Here is a 13,071-nt window from a genome sequence, read left to right on the forward strand (position 1 = left end):
GCTGCCACTGACACGTGGGGACGGGGAAAGAGAATACACGGGCCACGCCGCATACCAAAAGAGTTACACACGCACAGGGCCTTGTCAATGGCACCGTGCGATGTCATGTGTCACCAGTGACGGGTCGTCTTCCTCTGAATTTCGTTGTTTTCAGGATCTCCAGGGAATTTGCAACCAGCAGATCGAGCAGAAGCATAGTAGACGGGTGGGAGGTCCCGATCCGGCGTCGGGCGCGGACGCCATGTACTAGTGTAGGGGGGAACCGGTGCAGAGTCGGCGTCGCGCGCAACCGACGACGTCCAGGTTGCTGCCATGGCTCGCGCAGCGCAGGCCAAAACACTCCCTCGGCTAGCGTCAACGTCGCAGCGCACAGACAATCGAGACGGGGGGCTGCCGCTCCTGCGACGCGCGCGCGCGCACGCACGCACGCGCGGTCAAGGCTTCGACACGGCGCCCGCCCGCGGTTCGTCCACAGCACGTTCGCAACGTGACCACGCTGCTCCGCCTCAGCTTCTCGTTGGGTCTAAATTAGTGGACGACACGAATGTTTCCATGGTGACCTCAACTTGATGATATGGGAGCAGGGACTGGGTTTTGTGGTTCCGTGCAACCTGCTCCAAGCCCGCCACATAACTAAAAAAGCACATTTTTCTTTTAGAAATACACCCTGAAAGATGTATTAATACATAGAAGAGATGTCAAGATGGAAATAGCTACAACTCCACTCAACGTCACGGAAGGCTACAACTACATACAACACCACACGATGCACGGCTTACAACGCCAACACCAAGACACACAACGATGAAAGCTTGCCTTGCACCATCACCCACCATTAATGGCGAGGGGCGGGGCACAAAGCCCAAAAACCTGAGTCACGCCCGATCAAGTTGTCAACCAAGAAGCACCATCCATAGAGTACATTGACCTGCCAACACCGACACCACCCGCAGTTGCAGGGACTCCACGAGCAACCAACGCTACGCCTTCAACAAGAAAGCGACACCGTTGTGCCATCGTCGCCCGATCCGGCAGCCGGATCTAGGGTTTCCCCCGGTGCTTGAGATGAGGAAGACGAATCAGGTCCACGATGACGCCTCCAAGGAGGAAGACGGCACCCGCGGTCGTCGCCGTCGTTCGCCAAAAATCAGGGTTTTCTCCCGGCCCATCTATCGACCCCAATGTTCCGCTGAACCACGTAGATGGGCACAACAGATGGCCACACCACCGCGGAGAGCCAATCTGAAGACGTTGCCGGAGCCGTGGAAGGCGCTGACCACCACCCACCAAGACCACCATCGGACATGACTAGAGGGTGGGATCCAGCCCATCGCCGTCAGGCCAGCCACCGGCACTGCTACAGTTGAAAGGATCGTATGCCGCACCTAGAGGGGGGGTGAATAGGTGCTAACCAATTTTTAGTTCTTTTTCAATTTAGGCTTGACACAAAAGGTAAATTCTCTAGATATGCAACTAAGTGAATTTACCTATATGACAAGGCTAACAACAAAGCAAGATATATCTAAGCAATATAGAGATAGAGTAGGATAGAGGTAACCGAGAGTGGAGCACGCGATGACACGGAGATGATTCCCGTAGTTCCCTTCCTTTGCAAGAAGGCACGTCTACGTTTGGAGGAGTGTGGTTGCTACGAAAGCCAAACCAACAGCCACGAAGGCTTCACTCAGATCTCCGGTGAGCAACGCCACGAAGGCCTAGCCCACTTCCACTAAGGGATTTCCTCGAGGCGGAAACCGGGCCTTTACAAGGTTCTTGGGGCACACATCCACAACCAAATTGGAGGCTCCCAAATCTGTTACAACACAACAATCAACAACAATACATCAACACAAATCAAACTAGGGAACCAAATAGGAACACTAGCATGAGATCCCTCAAACAAGAGAGGGAGAAATGAAGAACGCTTCGGTGAGGATGTAGATCGGTGTCTTCTCCTTCGAATCTCCAAAGATCAAGAGCTTTGGTTGGGGGAGGAAGGAGATCTTGCAAATCTTGACTTTCTTGAGGTAGCTCTAATGGAGGTGGCTTGGCAGATTTCTTGTGTAATGATTGAGCAAGCAACCAAGGTAGAAGAAGGGGGGTATTTATACCTCCCCTCAAAATTGAGCCGTTGCTGCTTCCGGGGGGCCGGATAATCCGGCCTAAGTAAGGGCCGGATAATCCGCCCCCCCCCCCCCCCCGGATAATCCGGCCTTCGGGACAAAACGGTGACATTGTCCGGCCAAATGTCCGGCCCATGTACTGGTTCACAAATCCTCCAGTCCTTAGCCAAAAACGAGGGGGCCAGATATTTCCAAAATATCCGGCCTGGATAATCCGGCCCTGGTACAATACCGGGACATTATCCGGGCAAATGTCCGGCCCCCATACTGCGCTGCATTTCCTCGAAGACTTAGCCAAAATCAGGGGGCCGGATATTTCAACAATATCCGGCCCGGATTATCCGGCCTGGCCAACCTTTTCTGATATCTTTTGACAGACGATCAAATCCAACACACATGAATAAATATCTATGTAATCCCTGTACCACTTAAACAAACATTAGTGTATCACATACATTGACATCAAACACACAAAACATAATGTGAGAGATGTTCTTTCAATCTCCCCCTTTTTGGTGTTTGATGACAATATACGGATTTGCAAGCGAATCACTAAAGAGACAAGCATGATGTCAAACCATAGAGGCACTCCCCCTACATGTGTGCATCTAAGTAATTTGCATTTGAATACAAATACACAACACATAGGAGTATGGTGCCTCATCACAAGAGATATCCAACATGAGCTCTAACACTAGACATTGACACATATGAAGTTGAGATAGGATGTAAGAAATCATACCCATGTGTAGATATATAATACGGAGATATAGCATCACACATAATGTAATATCCTTGATCTCAACAAATAGAAATCCGAAAACCATAACAATGTCTCACACCACATAGCACATAGTTTTAAACGGAAACGGAACACAACCAAAGCGAATAGTTCAAATAAGAGGGAACACAAGCAATAAAGGAATGATAAACGCATATGCTTGTGCCCAAACCATGCAAATCCCCGAGAGAGTTCCTAATAGAACACTTCTCCCCCTTTGGCATCGAGACGCCAAAAAGGGGACAAGCGCGATGCTACTCGCCCCATGGGGATCACTCGGAGGCATAATCATCATCGGACTCTTGCGCCTCTTCTTCTTCTTCTTCTTCAGTGTCAGGTGCATCTGGAGAACGACGAGAGGTGTTGGACCTTTGAAGGCAATCATCAAGATCACTCCATGGAACTTGTGCAGAGTGCCATCCACTGTAACCCTGGTGAGCTGGAGGCTGAGGCGGGGGACCTTGATCACCACTGAGCTTGTGTAGAATAACCGCCTGAGTATGCTTAATCTCAGAACGCTCTCGGCTAGCTGCATAGTTCTCCTTATGGATCTCAATGTTCATGCAAAGGATGTGACGCTGAAACCAACTAAGCCGGGTCACTTGCTTCCTCATAGCCGGGACATCACGATGACGAGCAGGAGCAACACCACTAGAACGAGCATCACCCATGAAACTGCCAGGTGCAGGTACAGCTGAAGAGACTGGCTTAAGCTTGTAGGCCTTCTTGACATGGTGCTTCACCAACGGATACCCACTCAAATCTTCACTATTCACAGCCACAGAGTTGTTGATGAGAAGCTAGATGTAGGGTGCATAGGGAATGGTGGTCCGGGAGACCATGGCATCACGGATCTCATGGAAGATAAAGTCCATGATATCAAGAGTGTAGTCCCGCACCTCATCACCATCACGAGCACACTTATAGCTGAGGTGCATAAGGTCCACAAGGACTCCCCGGAGAGCATCATTGTTACCACCACTTGGGCAAATGGTTGCCCGAAAGAACCGGAGCAACTGACTGTATATGAGGAGCAGCCCCTTAGTATAACCAATCCATCCCGCTGAGGTATAGAGATTCGCAAGAGCATTCTTATCTGTCTGTTGTGGTCCATGAAGACGACGACCCTCATCAACAGGAACTCCAAGAATACCAGCAAAACGGCGCAGAGTGGCACTGCAGTGAGTGGAGCCAGTCATCCATTCCATAGTGCGTTCCTCATCTTTCTTGATTGCCAAGGTGGCAAAGAATTGCTTCACCAAATCTGGGCTATAGTCACTGTCAACACCCGGATTTTTAAGTCCAGATGCCTGTTATGCCATACATCGCAATCCCAGGAATATTGTTGTTGCGAGACATAACAGTTGAATATCAAAAGTCATCATTCATTACATACCATAGTCGTCTTACAAATAGAGATCACATGATCCATATTACACACAGAGTTGATCTAGGGATCAACATTCACCAAGTTCATAGTTTTATAGCGGAAGCGTAACGTAGAAGGGACTCTCTAGTCCACAGGCCAACGTCTGACGTCAGAAGGCTCCCTAGTTGTCGTGGGCGTCCTGCTGGTCGTCTTCTTCAAACTGTTGTTCTGCTTCAGAATCTGGCCATTTGAATAGCCAGGGACACAGCCGTGAGTACTTTAAAGTACTCGCAAACTAATATCACGGTAAATACTAAAAGTTCTAGTAAGGGGGTACTAAGCTCTAGTTTATTTTGCATAAAGCTAATTTTGTTTCACCAACATTTTTGTAAACCACTCTTCATGTGCTAACTAACTCAAGGGGGAACATTAGTGTCATTCCCACAACCAGGTTGTGATTCCAAGTCAAAGTCTCCATTCAAGTTCAAAATCATAAGTCATCCTTCACCATTCATAGTTTTCGAAAAGTTCTGATGACGGAACAGTATGGCCTTTCCAACTGTCCATAACCGAGGACGCGGCTATTCGAATAGGTTTAACTCTGCAGAGGTTGTACACTTGTGCCACAACAATTGCAATAGCTCGTCAGGGGTAACTGGCCCTGATTTATCGTACGCAGTACGCGAACTACCAATCATAACCTTTCATTTACATACCCTAGTATAGGCACCTCTCCCCATGAGCTTGGCCTCCCAGTGAAGACCAACTGTCAACCTGGAAGCGCACAGGGCTTGGGCCGGACATTCACCTCATCGCGCATCATATCGTATCATCTCAGTTGTTGTGGTAGAGGCAGCTTTCGGCATAACCCCGATGATGCTTGTTTAGAGGGAACCCATACTAAGACACACAAACTTCCGGTTAAGCCCTACCCAGATTCAGGTATTGTGGGGGTACGGTAAAATTGGAATGGTATCGCATCCGAACCCAACCATCAGTGTTTTTGTAAAAATTCACCAAATCATTCACCGGTCATATTCACCTTCAAAGGTCATTCAATGGAATGCATCTCCATTCCAAGGTTTCAAGACTCCTTCAAAATCTTTCAATAGAATGACTCGTCATTCCAAGGTTTTCGAATTCATTTCAGTTCCCAGTCTCCCACATGGAGTAGCCACTTTCAAATCAGCACTAGCATCTATGCAAGAGGGATGCTAAGTATTTGGTGTGTTTCTAGGCTAAGTTTGATACTCTTGTACTAGTCCAATACTAGCCAAGTGAATCATGAATCAAAAAGTACTTTGATAAAACCAAGGTAAATAAAGTTTGTAAGTATAAACGGGAAATTAAGCTCATAAGCCTGAAGTAAAATAGGGGAAGGCTTTGCTCATAGAGAGCTTAGCAAGTTGCAAGATTATTATCTTGCAACCAAAATGGTTTGCCTCAAGCTAGCTTGCATTGGTGGTAGCTTGCTAACTTTACTACTTTAGTCACCAACTTGTACTTTGACCAAAGTTAACTATAAAAGTAACCCATCTAGAAAACAAGTAAGAATTTGTAAAATCAAAACTTAGGATGGGTTCATAGAATAAAAGGTAAGAAACATGGTGCCTTGCCCCAAAGGGGCGTTGCACCTTGCAAGAATATTAGTTTGCAAACAATATCTTAGCTTGCAAACCATATCACCTTGCAAAAGTAATTTCTATCAGTGCTAGCTTGCAACTACTAATTGGCATTGGTATTGGCTTGCCTTGGTATGAGGTGAGGGTCTCAGTTCTCTTCTTCTCCTTCCTTGTTGTAGAAGTCCTCCCCTTCCTGATGGTCTCCGGTACTAGCGTCTAAAATACGAATACGGGGTACACAATCATCATACCAAACTTACATACTACTAAGCACACGCAAGTTTTACACAAATTAACTAGCATCACACTTTACTATTAAGTGGGTGGAGGGGTTCTTCTTAATTAAGAAAAATAATTGCCTCTCATACTAACTTAAGTGTTACTTTTAATTACTTAGAGAAATAATTTCCTCTCATTATCTTATTAAGATTTAATTTCTCTTATGAACAAAATATGACCTAGGTTGACTAAGGTCAACCTCTTCATACTCATCATTTAAGAAAAATGATTTAAATGAGGTTCCATACCTCATACAATTTAATCCTAACAAGGGTAATGATTTAAGGTCACCCAAGACTCAATATGAGATTATATAGACCATGGTCCATACCTCATGTTGAAATACTTGGGACCAAGATTTAAATGAGAGAGAAACCTCTCATAAGATTTAACACATAGTTGTAACTAGGTTAGCAACTACCATTGAGGTGATTGCACCACCTCAACAATACATTGGTTATTCTAACAATACTTGTACTCACACCAATACTACACTTAGAGTGCATTGGTTGTGTGGCTTGAGGAAAATAATTTCCTCTCCTTACACGTAAGTGATAGTTTCCATCTAGTGTTTGAGAAATACCTTTCTCTTACTGAAAACTTCTTAAGATTTAATTTCTCCAACAATCATGCATGAAATCATGTTGACCCAAGTCAACCATTCATCATCATCATTTTGAGAAATAGATTTAAATGAGGTAGAGTACCCCATACCATTTAATAACACTACATATGATTTAAATCTCTAAGGAGTTCATATAAGTGAGTTTGGCCAGGGGTCCAAACATCACATGAATTCCTTTGAGATAAGATTTAAATGAAGCATAAGACTTCATATGAATTACTTAATAATTTTGGACAATATCAACTAGTTAAGCTAGCCGTATTGCACATTTCTTAAACTAGGGCATGATCATGCAAAGTGACCACACCATTTTATTTCATAAACAATTAGTGCAAGTCAAAAGTGAGCTAAAGGAGTTGGAATTAACTTAAAATCATTTGTGGTTGATTTTTAAGAATTAATCTAAGGCAGAAAAGTCCCTGACTTGTTATTTTTGTCAGATTAATTCTACAAAGAGATTGACCATGAGGCCAGTGGCTTTGGATAGATCTTTTCCTAAGCTTTCCAACGGTATAAAATTCACTAGATTTGGTTTAGCCAATTTGAAAAGGTTGAATTTCAAAATGGAGGCAGTATTACAATTATTTGAAAAAGTTTAAAACCAATTTGAACTAGCTGGGCTGGCGGGAAAGCAGAATGGGCTGAAAGATTTAAACCTGGCCCAAGCCAGCCCGGTAACGTTTCGGGCCAGCTGACAAAGGGGCCCGCGCGTCAGTGAGTGAAACTCACCGAAACGGTACGGGAGAAGGTGGGCGGTTGGATTAGATGCAGATCGGGCGGCTGTGGATCGCTGCCGGCTGCCGACGAGAGGCAGACGCGGGCACGGCGGAGGTAGGGGGTCGGCGGCGAGCTGGGACGTCGGCGAGCGGCGGCGTTGATGCAGGTCGATGTTGTAGACGACGGCGGTCCTCCTGGTAGCAGTGGCGTCTCCGGGGAGGGCTCCAATCGACGGCGGCGTCTGCGGCAGCTTGCGGGTCTCCGGCGACGAATTGGCTTGCTCCGGCGGCCAATGTGGTTGGGGAAGGAGTAGAGGTGGTTCAGAGAGGGGAGGGAATGATGCGGGTGTGCAGAAAGAGTCGAGGGGAGGCTCCCTTTTATAGGCGCGTGAAGGTGCTGAGGCGCGGCGATGATGGCGACTAGGGCGCGGCTTCTCCGGCGATGGAGAGGGGTAGGAGGGAGCAGGGCGAGGTAGAGGGTGTCTGGGCGGTGCTAGGGAGCTAGCAGGCGAGGTGGGGGACGGTCCGGTGACGACGCGCGACGGTGACGTTCTGGCGGCAGGGTTGCGGGAAAGCGGCGAGCGGGTCGTCGGCGACGGCGCTCGCGGGGACACGGGCGCTTGCCTGGCGGGTTCAGGGTGCGGCGGTGAGGCTCGACGCGCAGAGAGGGGGTCCAGGGGAGGCGTGCTGCGGCGAGGCGACGCGTGCCCAGTGACGTCGGCTGTGGGCATGCTCGCGACGTCCTCGGCATGCCGATGCCGTTCTGGGCGCGCTTCGTCCGGCGGCTGTCGTCGTTCTCCTCGACACTGGAGGGGCTAGGGTGGTGTAGGGATGCATGGTGGCGGTTTTGGGCACCAGGGCCAGAAGTGGAGAGCAAGGGGAAGAGGGGGAGCACGGCATGGCCGGCATGCTATGGCATGGCCATGGCTAGGCCATGTCTTGCCCTTCCCTAGGGTTGCTGTGGTGGTGTGAGGCAGAGAGGGAGCAAGGGGACAGTATGGTGTAGGTTGGGGTAGATTATGGGTAGTGTAGGACACTATTTCAAATAGTGTGTGTTGTTCCCTATTTATGTTTCACCAAATTTTGCCCAAATTTGAATTGGCTCAAAAGGTTGACAATTTTGAAAAGGGTGTAATTGGTTTGATCCTAAATGACCAGAGGCAAAGAGAGGTGGTGGTGGAATTTAGAAATTCAAAATATGTCAATTTTCACTAAGTGGGAGATTGTTCCACTTAATTCAAAGTGCCAACTTTGGATGAGCAAAGCAATTGATCAAGAAGAATTTTGGCAAGGTGGTCTTTACAAAAGTTGCTCACCTTGATGTCCTCTTGGATGACAGGCAAAGAGTTGGGAAAGTCTAGTTTGAAAAACTTGAAATGGAGAGGCTCAAAGTAGGGACCAGAATAATTATGGCAGATTTGACCGTTATTGCATGTGATCCCCAATTGAGTTTGAAATTAATTTGAATTGGGTTTCTTGGATTCCAAAAGTTGTAATAGATGTTTAGCATCATTATACAACTAATGGTGAAGGCCAAAATGGGCTAGGGTCAAAATTGAGAAAAATGGCATAAGCCATATGTGAGGGTTTTGTGAATTTCTAACTATTTAAACTTTTATTTTTCTTGGCCTTGCTTTGACAAGGGTGAGGTTTATTTGGTGTTAGATGAAGTTGGATGAAAGGTTCCAACCATTTTGAGGCAAGGTTGGTGCCTAGATCAAGAGTTGATAAATTGGCCCTATGTGTATGTGAGGGAAAAATGGAGTTATCCCACTATTGGGTTTCTCTCCATTTGATTGGACTTGTCTTGACTCTAATGTCATTTTTATTAGTTTAGAAACATTTTCAAACCATTGAAACCATTTCAAATGGTCTTGCTCCAAGATTTGCAAAATTGGTCAAAACACATGAGAGAGGACATGTCAATTTTTCTTATTCTTGTAAGGTGCTCCCCTTGCTTTACTTAAGCAAGGTGGAGGGTCAAGTTAGGGTTAGATTGGGTTCAGAGATGGTTTCACACCATTTTGGTAAAGGTAGAAGTGCATAGGACAAGAATTTGTGAAAATGGCTAGGGGTCACATATGCCTCTATGCATATGTGGCATTTGATTTTTAATAGAACTTGGCTTGACCCAAAGATGTTGTTGGGTGTTGAAATGGCATATAGGAGTGATCCAACCATTCAACTTCAAGTCTAGGGTCAAGATCCTCAATTTCACGAATTTGATATTTTGCTCACATATGCCTCTATGGCATTATTACTCTCTTTTTGAAAACCTTGTGTCCCACATTTGGATTGTGTTGAAAAAAGCACTAACTAGGGTTCAAGAAGGTTTTCCAATTCTCTACATCAAGTAGAAAGGCCTAGGGAAAGTTTTACAAAAAGGGCCATAGGCATATCTGCCTCTTTTCTTAAATAAGATTTTTCCTTTTTATTTTATTCTTCCAAGATTGAGGACAAGAGGGGTGAGGTTGAGGGTTTAGTAACTTTGGCAAAGGTTCACCACTATTTAGCAGAAGAAAAGGGGTAAGGTTTCAGATTCACATATTAGGGCTATAGGCCCACATATAGTTTTTCCTTTATTCAGGGTTTCTCAAAATAGATCAAAGGAGTTTTGAAAAGGTTAGGGCTTAGGGTTCTTCTTATTTGATTTCTTTCTCTTTTTGTTTTTATTTGGTTTGTGATCTTTACTTGATCACTCTAGGGTTTTAGGGTGGGTCACATAAGCATACTAACACTCATCAAGGCAAGAACACAAGTAATAGATAGGAGCAATAAGCCTAATACCTTATATAAGAAAAGTTTTTGTTGGTTCTCATTTTTGGAAAAGTAAATTCCTTTTTGCTTTGTTTTGAAATTTGGGGTGTTACAGTCACATTGAATCTTCATGATATCTTTCAAGCCCATTCTTCCAGCTACCCAGATAGCATCTTCAAAGTGATCGTTTGCAGCCAGAATGTCCACATCGATAGCTTGCATGGGTCTCAGATTCTTCATGGGCTCATAGACGTCCTTGTAGATGAACACTTGCTCCATGCACCAGAATCTCCTGCCCTCTATCTCTTCATCCCTTGGAACATCTTCATACCAGTTCTTCAAGCGGATAGCGGAATAAGAAACTGGATCCATGGCCTTGTAGTTCTCCCTCACATCCTTGTTCTTCCTCCTTGAAGTGACGGACTTGCGAGGTGCATTGGGTGCAAACTCGTCACTAGATCGATCATGCCTTTGGCGTCTCCGACCACCCCGAGAAGCACCACCTGTGAGAAGCAAAGGCGGGTAGCAAAGAGAAGGTAATGCTCATAAGTCATGTAAGATACAGTAATATACTCGAGAAACATGCGATAAGTCGGTACAAATCTAGACATGATAGATTGAAGCAAAAACTGCAGCGGCGATGAAGCTCCAGGCCGGATAATCCGGTGTCCCCTGGGGGTGGATAATCCGGCCCGGCCGGATAATCCGGCCTGCTCGGGGGGCGGATAATCCGGCCCTGCGAGATGTGCAGATTTTCAATCAAAAACTTGTCTAAGACTAGATCGGCCTCATAGCATGCAAGAGGAGTACACTACACGTGATTTGGAACAACTAGACACCAATTCCACCAAGAAAATAGCACATATAAAACACAACATCTAGGGTTAGAGATTGTGAATCATACCCACATCCATTGTGGAAACCGCTTGGAGGAGAAGGTAGCTAGGGAGGAGATGCACCCGATCCACCCAACAACTCCGAGAGGGGGCGGACGGAGCGTCTCCGGCGAGGAGGAGGAGATCCGGCGGTCTTGAGAGGAGAAAGAGGAGAGAGGCGCGTGGGGGAGAGGTGTGAACCGTTTGGCCCCCCACGGCCTCGACCTCAACCCTTTCAAGATCTGCCCAGGCCGGATAATCCGGCCCTAGCTTAGGGCGGATAATCCGGCCGGGCCGGATTTTGCAGGGTCGCACAGGGCCGGATTATCCGGGGTTCTGGAAAATTCCAGAATCACCGTGAATCCGGCCCATCTTTCGTTGGTTATTTGCATGACCCATATGCGATGCAATAATGTATCACGTCACATATAAGGTGCAAATTCACCAATAAGATGGAGCAACCTAGATCATCCGACCGAAAAACCTCTAACTCCAAGTTTTTTATCAAACATGACAAATGAGCAAGATGGAAATGGCTTATAGGAGAGAGTAGGCTTAGGTATTAGAAGATACAAACTATTAATGGTACATGGTCACTCAAGTTTGCAAGATATGAGCAAATAAGGCCAAACTAGAGTGATTTCCCATAAGAACATGGAGATGTCAATAAAATCCAATGAAAAACCAAACAACTCCAACTCTTCACGAAGAAGAGTGTGGTGGCCTAGGCCACCATATATGAGTGTTATGGTATGGCACCGCGAAGATATATCTTGGGTCCAAACCAATACTCATCATTTAAGCTCACATATCAACATATGATATAACGAGAATGAAATCTTTAATGTTGGCATTATGGGGGGAGGGATAGCTCAATAATTTAAACCGCACTCCCCCTATTTCCATGCCCACATCTAAACCAAATAAAGTTTTGAGACGAAGGTGTGTTTGCAAGATGGTCAAGCTATACTCCTTGAATCAATGATATTTAGCTCATTCCTCAAATAAGTGAACCTTGCTTCATCAAGAGGCTTCGTGAATATATCGGCAAGTTGATCTTTGGTAGGAACATAGATAAGCTCAATATCACCACGGGCAACATGATCCCTAATGAAATGATTCCGGATCTCAATATGCTTCGTTCTTGAATGTTGCACCGGATTATAGGCAATCTTGATGGCACTTTCATTGTCACATAATAGAGGCACTTTGTCACAAATGACACCGTATTCCTTTAAAGTTTGCCTCATCCATAACAATTGAGTGCATCCACTTGCGGCGGCAACATATTTGGCTTCGGCGGTGGAGAGAGATATGCAATTTTGCTTCTTAGAAGACCAACACACCAAGGACCTACCAAGGAATTGGCAAGCCCCGGAAGTTGATTTCCTATCATCCTTGTCACCCGCCCAATCCGCATCGGTGTATCCATTGAGAATAAAACTTGAGCCTTTGGGGTACCAAATACCATATCTTGGGGTATCAACCAAATATCGAAAGATTCTTTTGAGAGCCATCATGTGGCTCTCCTTAGGAGAAGCTTGATACCTTGCACACACACCAACACTCAACACTATGTCCGGTCTAGATGCACAAAGGTAAAGCAAGGATCCAATCATGGAGCGATATACCTTTTGATCCACCTCTTTACCATTGGGATCTAGTGCAAGATGACATTTGGTAACCATAGGAGTGGCCACACCCTTCAACTCGGTCATCTTGAACCTCTTGAGCATGTCTTGGAGATATTTTGCTTGGTTGATGAAGGTTCCTTCTCTCAATTGCTTGATCTCAAAACCAAGGAAAAACTTCATCTCTCCCATCATAGACATCTCAAACCTATCGGTCATAAGCTTTGAGAATTCATCATTGAAAGCTTTGTTAGTAGAGCCAAATATAATATCATCAACATATAATTGGCAAA

Source organism: Lolium perenne, chromosome 4, assembly GCF_019359855.2.
Source record: "Lolium perenne isolate Kyuss_39 chromosome 4, Kyuss_2.0, whole genome shotgun sequence".
Lineage (NCBI taxonomy): Eukaryota > Viridiplantae > Streptophyta > Magnoliopsida > Poales > Poaceae > Lolium > Lolium perenne.